At 35.6% G+C, this 20,964-nt stretch overlaps 1 long non-coding RNA gene across 1 annotated transcript; it reads left to right on the forward strand.

Annotated features, from left to right (window-relative positions):
* The first annotated feature begins 18,770 nt into the window (after positions 1 to 18,770).
* On the forward strand, positions 18,771 to 19,428 carry LOC131052465 (uncharacterized). The gene is made up of 2 exons (XR_009107367.2): positions 18,771 to 19,011; positions 19,108 to 19,428. It is a non-coding gene; the product is annotated as an uncharacterized LOC131052465 (long non-coding RNA).
* Positions 19,429 to 20,964: the final 1,536 nt, after the last annotated feature.

Raw genomic sequence — 20,964 nt, forward strand, 5'->3', positions numbered from 1 at the left:
ATATCGCCACAATTTTGGCAGGTGATGGGAAAATCAAAAGTTTAGAAGAGTGGAAGCGGGGCTTCCAAGAGGCCATAAATATAGTTTTGACTTCCTTAGCTACTAATCCGACTCAAAGAGAATTGTATTATAATATCAATGATAAGATTATGGAGGTTGATTTGATGTACCATAGATTTACTTTGGAGGCCGCAACTGTGCTAGCCCACAAAACAAGGGAATCAATAAATAAGTTGTAGGGTTTGAGGGGCTTTTCTTGGCCAATGGATGAGATAGAAGCATTGCATATAAAGTATTTCTCCTTGGAAGAAGAGCAACTTGAGGGAGAATACTAATCATAATCCTTCTATTTTTACTATAAATTTTGTGCAGGTTGTTTATTTTGAGGATTAATAGAGATACTCAAACGTCAAAGACCATTCTCCAGGTTACCTTCTACCAGATGCCAATATGTACTTAAGATCATGACAAGATCAAACGTTAAAGTACCAATGAAAAGGCAATTTTTACAGACCTACAATCAAAAGCTCCCAGGATGATGCCCTCTCAGTCGCTTGCATTTATGCAGCAAAGAAGATTGCATGCATAGTAATAAGGACAAAAGGCCTTAGGGCGAATTGTAATGTAGTCAGATTGTGACAAGTGTCTTCTTGGCATGAAGGTTGTTTTTCTCCCTTGACTTAAAAAAGGGAATTCAAGGCCAAGAAGAAGGATTCAGAAGTTTTGATTAGTATGTACTAGAAAAGTTGTGAAGCAATATAATGACAGTTAGTCTTTTGCAGGTTTAGTGAGCATAGAAATCTATCATGAATGTATCAATTTTATTCTCAAAATCAATATAGAGAACATTCATTTTTCTTGCTCATATCTCTCGTATTCTGTTGTATGATTTATTGTGTTAATGACATGTTCAAATTGTCTTCTCTAATGGAGAACGTGTATTCCTTAATAGGTTTCATTTCAAGTAAAATGAATTAAATTTTGTCTTGAATACTGCAACATTTGTGTAAGTGATATTGTGAGGAAGTCGTGGATGCATTCTCAATATGAGCATTTTAAGCAAGTCTTGAATGTTTAATATTGGATCTTAATACTGATAGTATGATATTATTAGTCTTTAGGTCAGTTGTTTGACTCTGTATTCCCCTTGAACATGCACTGGTCATATTTTTCTAGGTTTCAAGATCATTCTCACATTCTTATTTCACCTTATATATTTAAGTTTTCAATTTTTCTACATTAAGAGTAGAATAGATTAGAGCCAACATTCAATGCAAGCAAACTGATACAAGCAAAGGTTCAAGCCAAAATTTGTAGTTCATCATACTTTCCTTGGTATATTTTCATTGAAAGCATATGCTATACCATGTAATGTTTGTTTATATAAAGCCAAAACCTTGTGTAACATTGCTATAGGGATACCCACCTAGGTTTTTCAGAGCCTGAAGAGTAGAAGATTGAAGCCTCTGTGTTGAATCTTGTTCGTTGGCCAAACCCAATCCTAGAACTCTTTATGAGTCAGTGGCTATTTCTCTAGGATTTAGGATCTATTGATTTGGGAACCAACAAGAGTATTGAGGCTATTTCTCATAATCAACAGAAGGTGGATGAGGTAGATGAGGTGATGAATCTCCAGATAGAAGAAGTGCAAGGTGGATAGGAGGAAGGAGAGTTTAAGGAGGCTGAGGAAACTGAGATTCCATTTGAACTAGAGGTAACATATAATCTATTAGGATTTAACAACACCTTGGAGGAAGGCACAAATTTGAAAGAGGAGAATAATGAAGAAAGGGTGACGAAGAAACAAAGGTTGATTAAGGAACTTCTAGAGATGGATGCACAAGAGAGAGAGGTATTGTGGTTGGAGGCTCAGGAGGGTTCTCCAAAGCGTTTGGATGACGATGAATGGGGGCAAAGATTAGGACTGGATCAAAATTTTCCAAATAAAGAAACCCTAGATTGTGGGAATATTGGTAAAATGAGAGGCATGAAATCCCTAAATGAGCGTAGGGTGATTGTTGGGGATGCTGAAGGTCAGACTAAGATTACAACTTTACTACAAGATGGGAAGGGGAAGTGCCTTTCCAAGGAGCAATAAAACTCACTTCATGGAATGTTATGGGTTTGAATGCCCCTAACAAACAATGCCTTCTTAAGTGCTATCTTTCAACTTTTGGATCGAAAATCTTTATGCTTCAAGAAACTAAGCTTAGATCAGAAGATTGGAATCAGTTTTGTAGAAAGTTGGGCATTTGGAAAATAGTCTTCACTAATGTAGATGGAGTTGCGGGAGGCCTCTCAATTTTATGGGATCCTAGAAAGGTAATATTTGATGATATAATAAAAAAATCCAATTGCAAGGGGGTAGGGTTAGAAGCCTTTTAAATCAGCTAAGTTTTTTCTCATTAATATTTATGGTCCCATCAACATTCTAGGGAAAAAGCAAGTTTGGGCAGAGATTGGGTCCTTTATGGCACTAAATTATAATGAATTTTACATCCTAAGAGGAGATTTTAATGTAATTCCAGAGTTAGCAGAAAAAGAGGGAGGTGTACAAGAAGAATCTGTAGCCCAAAGGGATTTTAAGAGTTGGTTCCACAACAACAATCTGTTGGACATCCGATTGGACAATGGAACGTATACTTGGAGCAATAGGGGAGTAGGGAACAATTAAATCATGGAAAAACTAGATAGATTTTTCTTCAGAGTGGATTTGGCAAAATTTAATAGCTTGATGAGCGAGCAGCTATTCAGACCCACTCTGGTTCAGATCATTTTCCAATCTCCCTAAATATAGCAGAGGAAAGAAACCTAGCAAATTCCCCTTTAAATTTAAAAATATGTGGTTTCAAGATAAAAATTTCCTCAATCTAGTTAAAATTTGGTGGAAGGAAATTCAGGTTTCTAGATCAAGAATGTATTGTTTTATCACTAAGTTAAAATATGTTAAGCACAACATTCTACAATGGAACAAATATCAGTTTAAAAACATTTTCTCAAAAAAAGGGAGCATTGAAGTAGAAATTGTTGACCTGAATGAAAGTATTATCAGAGAAGGTATGAATTATGATAAGTATATCCAAGAAAAGAAGCTTCTCCAAAAGTATGAGGATATTCTAACAAAAGAAGAGATATTTTGGAAACAAAAATCAAGGGAGAATTGGCTCAGTAATGGCGATAACAACACTAAGTTTTTTCACAATAGCCCAAAAAAGAGGAGAATCCTAAATAGAATCTTTAAGTTAACAAATGATAGGGGAATATCTTTAGATGATCTTGAAGAGATTGTACAAGAAATAGAGTCCTCCTTTAGGAATATTTTGAACAATTGGGATGGTTTGGTCCTCCATTATCAACATAATCTGCTTTCCAATCTTCCTAAGCTAATCACTGAAGAGGACAACATGATGCTTACTAGTAAATTCTCATTAGAAGAGATTCACCAAGCTGTAAAACAACTTCATCCTGATAAGGTGCCAGGGTTGGATGGATTCCCGACAAGTTTCTTCCAAAATTGCTGGCCTATTCTCGATATTGAATTGTGGGAGGCTATAGAAAGCATGAGAAATTTGGGAACAATTCTTAGAGAAATTAACAACACATTCATAACTCTTATCCCCAAAAAAGAAGCACTAGAGGAGTCGGATGACTTCAAACCAATCTCGTTGTGTAACACAATCTATTAAGTGCTATCTAAAGTCCTAGCCAATAGGATTAAGAAAATTCTTCCCTCTATCATTTGAGAAGAACAAACGAGCTTTGTGCCAGGTCGGTCCATCCTAGATGGAGTCATTATTGCACAAGAAGTTATTCATTCAGTGAAAAAGAACTCAGAGCCTAGTATGTTGATAAAAGTAGATATAAAGAAAGCTTATGATAAGGTGGATTGGCGATTTCTATGTAAATGCATGGAAGGCTTTGGTTTTGCTAAACAACTCATCAATTTGATCTTTAATTGTGTCTCTAGCCCTAAGTTCTCAATTCTAATTAATGGCTCCCCTAAAGGGTTATTTGATAGCTCCAGGGGACTTAGACAAGGGGATCCTTTGTCCCCCTTTCTATTCATTATTATGGAAGAAGCCCTAGGCAGGGCAATCAACAAAGCTCATCTTGTGGGAAACATTAAATGTATCAAAGTTAAAGATGGAGTTTCTAACATCACTCGTTAGCAATTTGTTGATGACACAATGCTCTTTGGAGCATGATCCAAAGCAAAAGCTTGAGATTTTAAAGCTATCCTTGACAACTATGCTTAGGCCTCTGGACAGATAGTCAATGCAAACAAAATAGAAATTTACTTCTTAAACACTAATATCAGGGAGGAGGTATGCATTTGTCAGATACTAGGTTTTAATAGGGGACACTTCCCCTGCAAATATCTAGGTTTACCTCTAGACAAAGGTATTAGGTCATGTAAACTTTGGGACTCAGTGGTGACAAAAATTGACAATAAAATAGATTTCTGGAAAGGGAAATGACTCTCCAATGCAGGAAGGGCCACAATGCTAAAATCGATATTGTTAGCTATTCCTACTTAACAGATGTCTTGTATTCCCTTATCCCAGGGAGCTAAAGATAAGATGAATAAAATCATGAGAACCTTTTATTGGCAAGGGCCCTCAATAGAAAAGAATTTGCCTTTGATTAAATGGAGCAATATATGCAAGCTCAGAGAATCGGGAGGAGAATTAGGAGGAATTGGTCTCAAAAATCTAAGTTGGCAAAGTAAGGCTTTAAGGGCTAAACTTGTCTAGCATGTGTACAAATTTCTCGATAGGAAATGGGCGAAAATTATGCATAAGAAATATTTGATAGGTTTAGATCCTAGCAATATCTTTAGAATACCTAACCCCCCCAAAGGCTCCAGGATCTAGAATTTCATATTAGCAAATAGGCATATGATCATAGACAAGTTAACATGGGACATAGCAGACGGGAATAAATCTCTCTTCTAGAGTGACTCCTGGAATGGACTCCTTGCCCTCAATCAAGTGCCTTTGAACCCTCAAATTAAGGAGGTATTGAGGAACATGTGGGGTACATATTTATGTAACTATATTTAATTCCCTAATGAGAACCTGGTCCTAGGGTGGAAATAGAAGTCCCTAGACCAAATACCTTTATCGAAGGATGAGAAGAAGGAATTTAGAAACTTAGTCTCTGAAAGGCATATCTCCTTCAAGATAGGGGAAGACAAATTAATTTGGTTAGGCTCTAACTCATGGGATTTTAGAGTCAAAGAAGGCTATACAGAACTAGTCAAATCCCAACATTGGGAGCAGACTATTATTCCCACTCTTTTGTGTTGGGACAAAGACTGCCTCCCTAAAGCTTGTATGTTTCTTTGGGCTGCCCCACAAAAAAGACTCTTGATGGCTGAATGGTTTAGGAGAATTCACTTTCAAGGGCCATCTAGGTGTTGCCTCTATGAGGCAAATGAGGAAATAATAGATCATCTACTCTTGAATTGCCCCTTCACAACAAAATGTTGGAATTGGCTACATAGAAAGCTAAGTTGGCAATTTGCTTCATCTAATGATCTACTAAACAACGTGATCAACTGATCAAGATTGGGTCATAAGAGTTTGTATGGTGTCACGTGGAAACTTGCTCCATCCATCTTAGTTTGGGAAGTTTGGAAGGAAAGAAATAGAAGGATGTTTCAGGGCAATAAGATGGAAATCCACACCCTATGCAACAAAATAGAAGCCTCGATTGTTGAGAACGCCAATAACAAAATCCAGAAAGCCAACCTTAAAGATTGCACATTTTCTTATTGGGATAGCAGTATCAGAAGGAAGTGGTGGGGTCTTATTATTCCTCTACAATATGAATGTGGGGGAAAAGAGAGCTAAACGTTAAGGGAAAACTACAAATGGGAAAAAAATGAAATTTGGTTGGTTCAAACTTAACTTTGATGGAGCATCCAGAGGCAATCTAGGTGTTGTGGGAATTAGATGTATCATACATCATTGGGATGGACCAGTCTATGCAAAACTTGCTAGACCTACGGGTAAGGTTACCAACAATATAGCCGAGATAGAGGCCCTATTAGAAAGTTTATGATTAGATAATGATCTAAACATTAAGAAACTAGCCATAGAAGGGGATTCTCAAATCATCATCAATGCGCTGAGAACCAAGAGTACTCCCAATTGGCAATTGAACTCAAGGCTTGCAAATGCAATCCAATTATTAGAACAATTCAAAGTTGTTACTATTAATCACATATACAGAGAAGGTAACATTGAGGCAGATAAACTAGCTAATTTAGGTGTTGATGGCACCTTTCTGGCAAAAATAGGAGGCTAGAGAGTAAATTCATATTTCCTAACCAATGTAGAGATCCTTCCGATCTAACAAAAGTGTGGTGGTCCCTACTTTATGCTGGTAAAATATTAATCTTAACTCGCGAGTGTATCTTACATCATGTTTTCATAGGCCTTTGATCTCATAAATTAAATAAATCCTTTTAATGATGTTAGGGTGTGGGAGTTAAGAATTATTGGGATATGATCCCTAATGCATGATTAGCTTGTGGAGTCAGTCCTTGATTATTCATTCTTACATGCGCCCAAGCAAATGATTTAACACCTGCAACCAACCTTTTTTTCTTTCATATCATACGCAAGGCTAGCTTTGTTTGAAGAGATTGCAGAGCGACTATGGAGTTAATTTTAAAATTAGTCTCTGCTTTCGATTCTAGGCTTATGGATTTTAGGGGAGAAATCCAAGTCGAGCATTGGAGTAGGGTGTTGCTCGAGCTAGATGATTTATTGTGTAGAGCGGTTAGGAGGATTCTAGGGGATGAATGCATCAACAACGAGTACCGATATAGGGTGAACTGCAATATCTCAGCGACCTTTGTAGCTATCTTGCTTATGATAGGTGTGAAAAAGGAGGAGGTGGTTCAATTAAGCAAAGCTATCTTTGGGGTTGAATTTCTTGGTAACCTGGAACTTGTCGTTGGTAATGTGGATGAATTTATGCAGATTCCCTTTCCAGAAGATTATGGAATTGAAGTAAGGGTTAGGGAAGGGAAAAATGTGCGAATTATTAAACGTCCTCTGCTGGTAATTAGGGATAGAGTGGCCTTTAATAGTAGATGTTTAATTTATAGGGTGTGGTGGTGGTTTAGTTTATTTTGATTCTTGATGCAGTATTTGTAATCTATCATTTATTTAATTTATGGCAAGGCTTAAGGCTCTCAATTCCTTGTTTTATGATTGGTTTATTGACCTTTAGTTGTAGTACCTATGGGTTGTTTTCATTAAGATTTCAACAAGCAGATGGTATAACATTTGCTAGCAATATTATTTGGTTGTTTATGGTCTTGAAAGTTTGCTTTTGTAGGATATAACTGCATCTTTTTGCATATAGTTATGTATATCTGAGTAGGCAAGATTGGTGATGCTAATGTATGTTAGTCCTTTATTTCCACCCATTAACCGTATATTAATTTTAGATTCATATATTTACAATTATACAGGTAGTGATCATTTTTGCAGGATAATTTGGTTTCATTTTTGAGATAAAAAGAGGTCTCACTCTAGTTATTTGGGATTTTGATTCTATTGGTTGGTCTGGTTTTATGGCTTTATTGTGCCTATGATTTATCGGCTTGGTCTGGTTTAATGGTTTGTTATATAGTCTATAGAAGCTAACAAGCTAACAATTCCTTGAGTTGGAAGTGGTTTCAAGCATTGCAGGATAGGCACCAAGTGCTGTATATAGCACAATTTAGAGGGCAAATAGCTGTTGATGCTAAAAAATGTGGAATCAGCTCACACAGAGTTAGATGAGAAAGAATTATGAAAGGTGGCCCCATGGATGGGTATTATGTATAATTTTACCAAGGAAATTGTTTCCCTTGTATAGGATTTATGTGGATATTAACACTCAGCCAATCATGTAATTTTTGGTTTTTAATTTGATATAAGATGTAATCCTTGGGCAAGACCAGAGGTTTTCTTCACCCGACTCTTTCCTACCAGTGCCCACACCAAATCGGGTTTGTAACAATTTTTAATTAATTAATAAAATATTGGCTATGGCCTATTACCCAACAAAAAATGTATATGTATATGTATACATGTATATACATGTACACACACACACATATATGCATATGTATACATGTATATACACACACACACATACATACACACACACACATACATACATACATACATACATACATACATACATACATACATACATACATACATGTATACATATATGCGTATATATGTATATGTTACTACTTATTATAGTTGCCATTAGTTTTATATCCAAAGTCATTCTATATACTCTAGTTGGTTACTACTATCGAAACATTTAGTCGGTATGCACAGAACAGTCGGTTATAGAAGAGAGTAGTCACAAAGCCCAGTATTCATCGAGCTGTCTACCGAGTAACATTCCATGTCTACCGAGCATAAATAATGATACACCGAGTTGATATACATCGAGTGAATCGTGTTACCAGATTCATTGAATCTATACACACATGGGAAAATGTGTTACAAGATCAAGGAACATAGAACCGTTATCACATTGGAAATTGCACTTAAAGATTTTGTATGATTTTGAGGTCATCTATCCAATGAAATATTTTGTATGGTTATTCATTCGATAAATCATGTTTGTAAGATTGAAGCAATGACCCTGATCACCGACATAAGATATCTATTTATACAACATGAATTAAGGATCAAAATATATGAAAAAAAAGAAGAGATGAATGTGTGTGAAGCAAGACACATGTGATAGATAAGGAAGCACTGAGTGTTATGAATGTTACAAAGACACAGAGGTCACCAAGAAGGATTTCAGAGAATAGTCAAAGAACAGAGTAAACATAAGGGTTTACCGAGTTACTTTATGGGTTACCGAGGTATGGTATAAGTAAGGTAATCTCATTTTGAGCACATAGAATCTGCTATAACATTCCAGATGTAAAGTTGCAGATATTTGTAAGGATTTTATTGTAATATTTTGAAGTTGTAAGAGAAACCTTTAACAGGGTAAAAGACTCTAACAAAGTCTATAAATTGTAAAGCCTTTAACCAGGCGCAACATTTAGAATAAGTGTTGTAAAATCCTTTAGCAAGGTAGATCTAATGATCTTGATACTCCTAACAGGGTAAGCTATCAGAAATAGCTGAACATGTAGCTCTAATCGAGCAACCTTAATTATTGTAGTAGTGAAGTTGTGGGTGCCATCCCCACCGCGGTTTTTCTCTCTAACCAAGAGTTTCTATGTAACCAAAATATATGTGTTATGGAGTGAATCATGTATGATTGTTATTTATTTGTTTTATATTTATGTTATGTTACAACAGTTTGTGGTTTATGCATAACAATGAAGATATTGTTGATAAAAGGATTTGAAGTACTGATTCACCCCTCCCCTCTCAGTACATTAGCTTTCCATATTGGGCCTAACAATTGGTATCAGAACTCTAATCTTGGAAAAGGGTTTAAAAGCCTAAAGAGAAAGATCTTATCAATGGAAGGCTATAAACAATCTCGAAAAATTGTGTATCTACAAGAAGAGTTGGATCATGCTAATCAAGTGATCGCAGACATGCAAAGACAAATGCAAAAATCATTGAAAGTTAGAAGGAGATTATTTGATGATTTGCAGGACTCTCAAGAGTTAGTGGAACAAATTGAAACATCACATGAGAATAGTATATCTGAAGAGACTGAAGAGATGATTGAAGAATTTAAGGAGAAGAACAAAGCACTGACTGATCAACTAAAAGAAATGAAAAGAGGACATGAACATTTCAACACACAGATGACTGAGAATCTTGATGCATTAAGGACATCTGAAGATAAAGTAAGAGATCTAGAAAGAGAAAAACAACAGCTTGAAGCATTAGTATCTGAAAAGAATGATGAAATCACAAGGTTGTTTGGGATTCAACAAAATCTGTCAGGTCAATTGGGCTATGCACATCATGAAGCAAATCTGAAAGATGATGAGAATCAAGCATTGAAACTTGAAGTATCAAGGTTGACCAATGAACTTGAAACATAAAAGAAATCCAAGGAGACATTGAAAAAGAGTTATGAAGCATCAAAGATGTTGGATGAGCAACTGAATACAAGAAGACCCAACAAAGAAGCAGGACTCGGTTACAAAGGAAAAGACTCTACCGAGAAGGGAATTCATACAACCGAGAGAGGAGAATCATCAAAGCAAGCTAGAAATAAGAAGAATATCAAAGGAAAGAAGCCTATTTGCAACTACTGTGGAAAACAAGGTCACATTGCTAACATGTGCCAAATCAAAAAAGGTAAGCAACTGAATGTCACTAGGTCTAATGGTTATTGTCAAAATTGCAACAAATATGGTCACACATCTAACCAATGTAGAACAAAGTCTACTAGCAATTATTAGAAGGCAAAATTCAAAGGGTTTTGTAAAAACTGCAATAGATATGGACATAGTACCGAGGAGTGTTGGTTTAAACATAAAAACTATATGTGGTCTACACAGCGAGCAAATACTAGAGGCTACCGAACTCACACAGATCCTTACTGACAGTATTCTGCAGTACCATGGGATTACAATACAAGGATATGGTGTGAATGTTGTGGAAGATATGGACATATAAGTGCCAACTACTTTACAAGGTTTAGAATAAACAATCAAAGATCGTGGAGAAATCCTGGTATGGCATGTTTTCATTGTCACAAAGTTGGACACTTGGCTAGAGATTGCAGAGATCAACCTAGAGGAGACACTAAGGAAATAAAAGAAAAATTACAGATGATTTGGAAAAAGAAGGAAATTGTGTCAAATGAAGAAAGCACCTTATCTACCGAGCTAGGTGCACCTATTCCAAATTAATCGGTAAAGGTATGAAGGGATTGCATTATCTCAAAGGTCAAATCTTAACAGTTCTTATTTCATTTTGTACTTAATTCAAAATCTGCATAATTAAAGATGCATTAGAAAAATTGAAATTTTATCAAAGTCTTTTGGAAGCCTATCAAGTCGGTAAATGCAGGAAGTCTGACTACTCAGTAAAAGCATAAAAAGTAGTGGTACCGAGTGCATTTAATGTTTTCTGACCTAACTGCACGAAGCCCGATGAGGTACAATGAATACTTAAAGCTATTGCGCGGTCATTTTTCACTCACCAAGTTTTCAAGAAAGTAGAGCAAAGTGAATCAAAGGTGATCAAACCTCCTACGAAGCAAAGTCAAAGGTATTTACATCAATCACAATGCATTATCAAGATAGTTTATCGATCATATCAAGTTGTTATTTGCTAAGTAGAAAGTGTCTGTTGTTTGAAAGTCTTCAAACCCTAAGGATCTTTTGTTAATATTTATCTGAAATCTGCAATGGCCCCTAAGATCCAGAAGCCCGTTGTTGTTGAGAACATTGAAAAGCCCTCACTAAAATACTCTTTAACTCCCAAAATTGCATCTGAATCGGATGACAAAACTGCATTTTCACTCATTCTGGATAGAGTTTTATTAGTCGAGGATGTGGGATTCTTCACTAAGTGTCGAGTTGAGGAACTAGGTCATGTTTAAATCAAAGACACATATGATGAATTGTGTATCGATGGTAAAATGGATAGCAAATATGAACACATCAAAATCAAGGGATTGACCGAAGCCCTAACCTATCCCCATGTCTTCAAACCCCAATGGGTCAAGTTTGTTCTGAGCAAAGTTCATGATGACTTCATGTGGCTAGAAGAGCAACCATTTAAGATCACCAAGGAAATCATTCATTTGATCACCGACTACCCTATTTATGATTATGCCCAAGCTCAGAAAATGATATCACAGAAGGAATTGATCAGTTTAACCGGAGTAGAATCTGATTGCAAAGGATTGAAATTGAACAATGTCACAGATGCAGAGCTAAAGTTTGCCATTAGATTAATAGGTTATTGTTTCTTCCAATTGGCAAGGGAAAACAGTGTACCCTGTGCAGCAATCGACTTAGCATATAAAATTGTGAAGAAAGGCATGAAAATTGATTTATGTGAGGTATTGTTGAAAAACCTGTTTGAGAATCTCAATACCACAAGGAAGCCAAAGAAGAACAATTCGGCTAATACACTAAAATTTGGATCACTTCTGGTATGCATGTTTTTCTATTTTGAGAAATTCTTTCCATCAGTCGGTAAAGTTGTTTGGGAACTACACCGACCAATCACCCATCAAATCAATGACTTCATCAAGAAGCTAGGTGATAATTTTAATGATATTATGGATGATTATTTCAGCAAGTTTCAGGAGAAGATGCATAACAGATATAGAATTCCACCCAAGTTAGTGGAAATATACAAGGATGACATATGTTTTGAAGTGGACACTGATTATTGCTATGTTAATGCTATGGAACCGAGAACTCAATCTTTGCCACCTATGGGTTATGAGATTAATTTTGACATCACACAACATCAGATAGATGCTTTTCTTACATTACCAAGGCATGCTACCGAGCTAAGGTATGGAACATATGAAGAAGTGAAGGAAAAAGTAAAAATGAGCATTGTAGTGCCCAAGGCTACAAGGAAGGAAACAAAAATGATCAAGGTATTAATGAAGAAATTTGGAGAAGGTTCTTCCTCCACACCTATCAAGGGTACCCTAGCCATCACTGAAGAGGAATTTGAAGCCCAAGAGGTAGCTATAACACTAAGCACCGAATTGCCTAAAGGGAAAGTTTTGAAAAGAAAGAAACAAGATACATCAAAAGTATCACAGACTCCTCCAGCAAAGCGACCTAACACAAGAGCATCTGCAACATCACCGAGTAAGAAAACAAAGAATGTTGTCGCACCCAAGGTAACAAAAACTTACAAGAAATCTACTTGGAGACTCATTTTGACTAAAGAGTCTAGTGACACTGAATCTGAAGACAAAAACAAATTTCAGATTGTCAAGAGTACAAAGGTAAATGTACATAGTGTTCAAAATTTTTGTGCTAATCTGAAGCAATATGGTGGATTTGGATCATTCAGATATGTAAAATATGAATCCAGATCTGATGATGAAAAGAGACAAATAGAAGAAGTTGTCATCTGCACACTATTGAAATTTTGATTGGTCCCATTGGAAGTATCTAATTCTCTTCCAAATGAATTATATTTGCATATTGAAAACAAGTGGAAGTATGCCATGGACTTAGAGAAACAAATGAGAGAAAGAAGCCTGGTACATCTTTTCCCAAACATGTCAGTAGACGAGATCACCGAACATCTGAAAAACTGCCACACAAAATTCCTAGTCAAGCAAAGAGCCTTGAAATTGATGAATGGCCTTTACTTGGATGTAGAGAATGAGACCAAAGAAAAATGGTAGGAAATCTTTCGAATCAAGAATGCTGGTGAGCAAGCTGAAGTTGAAATAGTTGATGTCACCGAGCAAGATCTTGATATCACCGAGCAAGATCCTGCTGACATTATACAAGTTGATGAGGATATCATGGACACCGAGGCACCAGAACAAGAAATGATAGAAGGGAATGCTTATGCCCAACTTGTATCTGGTGAACCAGTTTTGGAACAAGTTCAGCCCTATCGTCCGATCAATCAACTTGTTTCAACCGAGGCCCCTCAGGATACAGAACAAGGCACAAAAGGTCACAAGTCAACAGCAGGAGAAGGTACTTCTCAAGAATAGACCTCTCAAGCTCCCTCTAGCACTAAAAATGTTACAACCAAGACAAGCTCAGAGACACCAAAGGACACTACAGAGGCTAAAGAAACCGACCAAAGTGTTGCCTCTACCAAGCAACCTACCAAGGGTCAACAAGCCTCCCAAGCCATTGTTTTAGTTCAACCGGTGAAAGGTAAAGAAAAGAAAATGAAAAAGCATAGTTTCAAATTAGATTTGCCAAAACCAATAGTGTTGCCCAATGTTGATATATCCAAATTAAAAGGGCAAGCACTCATTGAATTTGGTGAACTATGCAAAGCCAAAGTCGAACAGGAGAAGCAAATGGCTATTCAAAAGAAAAATAAAGTACTTCAGAAGGTGAAAGCACTCTTAACCGATATGCTACCTGAAGCAACAATGACAAAAGATGTCGCCATCCACATTCAATTGGATGAACTCCTAATTAAGATAGAGACATCTGGAGTAGATGCATCTGAATATTTGAGCAAGTTAAAGGACAAGGAGCTCACTGCTAAAATGATTGAAGAGGTACAGAAAGCTATTGCTATTGGCAAAGTTAAATTTGTCAAATTTATTACTGAGTTGACCCCTCAACTCAAGCACATTCTTTATTTATTTCAGAAACTCTGTACATTTTCTTTATTCATTAAAGATATTAAAAATAAAACTGAAGTGATTGAGAAAGAGATCACCGATCTCTCAACTAAGTTGACTACTGAGCCAAATTCCATTCATAATTTTTATACAAAGTTACAAAAGCTCGTGGCTCAACAATTGGAACTCAAGAATGACGAGCACAAGATAAGGATGGACATAATGACACTTCAAACATCATTCATTCCTCATCTTTCATCTGTCCAGGAATAGATCAACAAAGCTACCTCCCTATCCACTCAGCAAGAGGGAAGCACCTTAGATGGACTTATTTCATTGTTAGCTGACATTACAACTCAGAATTCACTTATGGGCAGTGTTAAGGATGCCCTCTCTGCTGCTCTCACCGATGCTAGAACGAAGTACAAATCCATTTTTGACTAGTTGCCACCACCGAATGGTAACTAAGTTTTGATGTTTGTCAAAAAGGGGGAGTGAGTATCGTATCAAAGTATATAGGGGAATGTTAGGGTTTCAAGCAGATCCGAAGCAAATATGAACTAACAATTATATGCAGATTTAAATACAAAAGATAAAGAAATAAAACAAGACACAGATAACACAGAGATTTAACGTGGTTCACCCAGAATGAGTTACGTCCACCATACACAGGCGTCCAATCTTTCTTATTATCCAAGAAAAAATAGTACATCAACCTTACAATGCCTTAAGCATCCCAGTCGCTTATAACATGCGTTTTTAAGGGCAACAAACAAAGTCGACCTTTTTAGGGTTTTATTACAATGTCGGTTTTCATCAAAAAAATACCCAAATTTTTTTTTTCTCGAGGGCTCCCACCCTCGAACCCCTGCTTTTCTCGGGGGCTACCGCCCCTGAACCCCTGCCCGGGGCCCAGCCCGACCCCAGACCCCAGCGAGGATACGTGTTGAGTGTACAGTACTTTGCTAATCAGTCGCCACATTTCAATAGGGAATGTAGTATACAGGGGGAGTATACCGAGCAATGATCACTAAACAGAACCCAATACAAAATATTGATCACCGAGCATGCAAAAGCAGAGTTTTGTACAATATATTGATAAGGGGAGTATATTTGAATATACTATTTCATTGACAAAAGTATATGTTGTCAGTTTTGTCAAAATTTTGTAAGTATATAGATTTTTGAGTTATGACTTTGAAAGTAGTTTTGTCAAACATCTCAACTAATGTCAAAAGGGGAGATTGTTACTACTTATTATAGTTGCCATTAGTTTTATATCCAAAGTCATTCTATATACTCTAGTCGGTTACTACTATCGAAACATTCAGTCGGTATGCACAAAACAGTCGATTATAGAAGAAAGTAGTCACAGAGCCCAGTATTCACCGAGCTGTCTACCGAGTAATATTCCATGTCTACTGAGCAGAAACAATGATACACCGAGTGAATCGTGTTACTAGATTCATTGAATCTAGACACACATGGGAAAACGTGTTACAAGATCAAGGAACATATAACCGTTATCACATTGGAAATTATACTTAAAGATTTTGTATGATTTTGAGGTCATCTATCCAATGAAATATTTTGTATGGTTATTCATTCAATAAATCATGTTTGTAAGATCGAAGCAATGAACTTGATCATCGACATAAGATATCTATTTATACAACATGATTTGAGGATCAAAATATATGAAAAAAAAGAAGAGATGAATGTGTGTGAAGCAAGACACATGTGATAGATAAGGAAGCACTGAGTGTTATGACTGTTACAGAGACACAGAGGTCACCAAGAAGGATTTCAGAGAATAGTCAAAGAACAGAGTAAACAGAAGGGTTTATCGAGTTACTTTATGGGTTATCGAGGTATGCTATAAGCAAGGTAATCTCATTTTGAGCACATAGAATCTGCTATAACATTCCAGATGTAAAGTTGCAGATATTTGTAAAGATTTTATTGTAATATTTTGAAGTTGTAAGAGAAACCTTTAATAGGGTAAAAGACTCTAACAAAGTCTATAAATTGTAAAGCCTTTAACTAGGTGCAACATTTAGAATAAGTGTTGTAAAATCCTTTAGCAAGGTAGATCTAATGATCTTGATACTCCTAACAAGGTAAGCTATCAGAATAGCTGAACATGTAGCTCTAATCAAGCAACCTTTATTATTGCAGTAGTGAAGTTGTGGGTGCCATCCCCACCGCAGTTTTTCTCTCTAACCAAGAGTTTCTGCGTAACCAAAATATATGTGTTATGGAGTGAATCATGTATGATTGTTATTTATTTGTTTTAGCTTTATGTTATGTTACAACAGTTTGTGGTTTATGCACAACAGTGAAGATATTGTTGATAAAAGGATTTGAAGTACTGATTCACCCCTCCCCTCTCAGTACATTAGCTTTCCATATTGGGCCTAACAGTATATATATGTATGCATGTATACATATGTATACATATATGTATGTATGTATGTATGCATGTATGTGTATATATATACATATATATGTATGAATGTATATAGTATATACACACATATATATGTACACACACAAAATTTATTATATATTATATTTAATAATATACATTATTAAATAGAAAATAATATAATTATTTTTATTTTTATTGAAGATGGTTTGAACTCAATACCATCTAGGTACTACAACATGGAATTTTCCATTACACCAGATGTCCTTCTATAATTATGCTATATTTTATTACACTTTATATGGAATACCTTACACATTTGATTACTTTATCATTTCAGTTGTCCTTCAAAGGAAAATAAGTGTTATTATTATTGCAAATGATTAAGGTGACACCTACGTCGCAAGGTGATTATATAAAGCTTGTAAGTAATATCATAATAAAAAAATATTCACTTTTTCTAATAGAAACTAACAATTACTAATTGTCATATATGTTAGTCCACTATATTTTGTAAGAGAACTCTATCTCTCTTTATCTTCCCATATATCTCTCTCTTCATCCCCTCTCTCTCTCTCTCTCTCTCTCTCTCTCTCTCTCTCTCTCTCTCTCTCTCTCTCTCTCTCTCTCTCTCTATTTATGTATCTCTACTTCTCTTTGTTTATTTATCTCCATGTCTATCTCCCTATCTCTCTCTTCCTCTCCCCATCTATATCTCCTCATATCTCTATCTCTCTATCAGTCTATCTCACCATCCATGTCTCTTTATATTTATCCCTCTTCCTCTATATCTCTCTAACTCTTTCTCTCTATCTTCGTCTCTTCCCTCTTTATCTAGACATGTCTCACTCCCTCTCCCCCTCTTCCCCTTCGTAGACCTCTCTCTCTCTCTCTCTCTCTCTCTCTCTCTCTCAATTTCTCTCACTTTTCTTCTCTCCCTTCTCTATTGATTTGAGGCTATCATTTCCTCATCAAGGCAATCATTGCACAAACAATATCATCTTCTAAATTTCATACCAATTGACTTCATGTACTACATAAAAATATTAAAAAATAGACCAAATTTTCTCCTAACTAGCCTTCCACACCTCTTCGTCTTAGCCATTGCACTCCAAGCTGTAATTGCTATTTGTAAACATATATTGTAAAATCATTACAAACAACAAAAACATTTTGCATAATTTATTGGTTTAAATTAAGTTGCTACATTAATATTCAATTTATTTTACATGTAAGATCAAATCACTTATATTGTAAACGACTACTGCTAACAATGCCAATATTCATTTCTAGTGACTCTTCAGCCCTCTAATACATAACTCAAAGTTCTCACCATCGATGTAACCATTGCACCTGAACTGGTGCAAGTGTCAATATATTTCATTGAAAATTATTGAGAAATAATCACATAGGGGAAGCATACTAGTAGTAGTTATGGTACATCAAATTTTGACAATTTTTTTTGGTTGTCTTTGCATGCAACTTAATTGCTTATAGCCATTGTTCTAGCTTTTGGGTAGTAACAATGCACACTATAGGATCCGTTATGCGTGCAAGGGTCACAAAGTACACATTTCAAAGCATTGCTTGATACTTGCTTAAATATGCCCCAATAATTGTGCATTTAGATTGACCAATGCTTATGCACAAATGTCCCAATAGTCATGCACTATGAGTACCACTAATGATGCACAAATGGACCAATTATGATCCAAAATATTAAAAAATAGATGACTATTAATACATATGAAATTTATTGATGAAATTTCATTATTTTATTTTTTATTTTTTTAACATTAGTAATTAAGATGTTAAATATACAAGAAATGAACACTTATTAGAAAATAGATCGTAATTGGTACTCTTCCTCTAATACATTCTATAACAAGTATTTTCATTCTCCTTGAATTGGTACTCTTCCTCTAATACATTCTATAACAAGTATTTTCATTCTCCTTGAATGCTCCCATGTGTATAGGGACATTTAAAAAAAAAACCTCTCCTCCCTTTATTTTGTTCGTATGATTAGAGTTGCTAGATTAGGTGATCAAACATTTAACTCTATTTTAAGCTATTATTTAACTAGAGTTAGCCTATTTCCCCAAGGCGTGGTTAGGGTTTCGTGAAAGCACCTAGGGTTTGAGCAGCGATAAGATATAACTCGTCGTGGTTGTTGATTATCGTGGTGTGGAGGTGATATTTGCCTAAAATGGCGTTGGATTGATTTCATGCACCCTCAGGATTTTGATTTTGTACATGTGTCTGAATTTGTGTTTCTTGAAAATGGCTCGATGATGAGTTCAAGTCTTAACCACACCGAATAGAAGGTGAGCCGAACGGGTTGTGATCTGACCCTAGTTTTCATTATTTTGGAGGATTCTCTCGTGTAATCACTGGACGTTTATCTTTTGATTACCTGACAGATGACAATTCTGATGAAGGTTAGGGTTTGCTTACAAACAAACCGAGCTGTAACCTTCTTCTGTGGAAAATCCTGGCCTTGACTGAGAGCCTTTCTAGGTTAAATCTTTTGGTGGTTGTTTATTTACTGTTTGATTTAAGATACTAGATGCGATGATTATTTTCTGTTATGATAAATGTTCTAGTGAGTACATCTATTTGTGCCTGTGCTGAAGTTAAAATACTTGTTTATACATGCTTTGGTAAGAAAAGTCATTTTTACTCTGTAGTCGTTTGCCAAATGATAATAGAAATAAGAGATCAATAAGATTTCTCTTTTGAAATCTGGTGTGTAGCTTTCATCTCAAACAAATTCTTGTCGTTTGAAATGAGGCGTACATTTAACTCTCGCTGATAACAAGGTTCAAAATCGTAAGATCTATTATATGTGGCGAATAGGTCGGAAGTTATTTGTTAATTTATCGATTTTTTAATTTGAAGAAAGATAAAGTCTGAACATCTGGCTGAAGAATCAGCCGAGCTTCCTTAATAATATTATTCGTTGGTTAACTGTAATTACCATGGCAGGGATTTACAGTCCTTAGCACAATACGATTGATGTTACTACCATATCATTGTTGAAATAAAGTCGAAGTATGAATATTATCTTTTTAAAGTTGGATTTCTATGTTATTGGCAGAATATGCAGATTTGTACGGTTTGTAGTAGTCAATTAGTTTGGTATTTTATGTCAAAAGGGGATATTTTTAAGTGGAGGTTCATGTGGGCGGATTATAATTTTTTATTGAATGAAACCTAAATTTCATTTGTAGATTTGTTCTCAGTGGACATGAATTCTTATTTGTGGCTCTGTTTTGGTCAATTAGTTTATTTTATTTTATTTGTTTGTTGACATAATTTTTGTAGAATATATTTTGAAAAGGGTTTTAAAAAAATATGGAAGATGAGTTAAATTTTTTAAAACAGTGAGAGTAGATGAGTTTCAGAAAAGAGTGAGTTGAGATGAGTTCTATCAAACATTTTAAAGGAAAAATAGAAAAAGCAAATTAGGGAAAATAGAAAAAATAAATTATTTCATTTTTCACTGCTGTTTATGAGACCACTAGCTTCTTTCAATTTAGGAGCTTAAATTTTTAAGCAGAACTGTAATACACATTTCATGGGACCACTTGCTTAAATTTTTTTTCTAAGAAATCTTTACAGCACCTGCTTTATTTTTAGAAGCCCCTCCATGAAACAAAATCTGTTTACATAGTAAGCATTAACATAACTGAATCATCAATTACTGGGACAAAATCATCTGTTGAAAGCTCATGACACTTTCATTCGGACAAAAAGATACCTCCCAATGCCATCCAACAACCTTACATGTGTTTATCAACCTTTGAAAGGTTCAATACGGTAGACAGCAGCAATAACAACAATTGCAACGGAAGCCAATAAAGTATTATCAACTGAAATTGCAATATCATGGTCAGCTGCCTATCTCTCAAACCAATTAGAGGAGCTGTTCTTTAAGAGCATACACACTGCTTTTAATTTCATTATTGATATGTAATTTTTTTTATAAGAAATATTGCAAACAAATTTAGACATTTGAAGAGAAACTTCGACAGATCATTTGAATGTTGATTTGGGAGTGGCAAGAGGGTGTCAGATAGGGTTTTTCACTTCAATAGATCATTTGAATTTTGATTTGGGAGTAAAAAAGCAAAACAATGAAATTGAAGCTTCCAGAAGAATTCGAAGATGATCTGCTTGTGTGATTATATTATGTATGTCGGAGGTACCGGGCAAAGCGGGTTTTCCATGTCCAAACACATGTGAAGAGGATTTCCATGTCCAAACGCATGAGGAAG

This window comes from Cryptomeria japonica, chromosome 8, assembly GCF_030272615.1.
Source record: "Cryptomeria japonica chromosome 8, Sugi_1.0, whole genome shotgun sequence".
In the NCBI taxonomy this organism is placed as follows: Eukaryota; Viridiplantae; Streptophyta; class Pinopsida; order Cupressales; family Cupressaceae; genus Cryptomeria; species Cryptomeria japonica.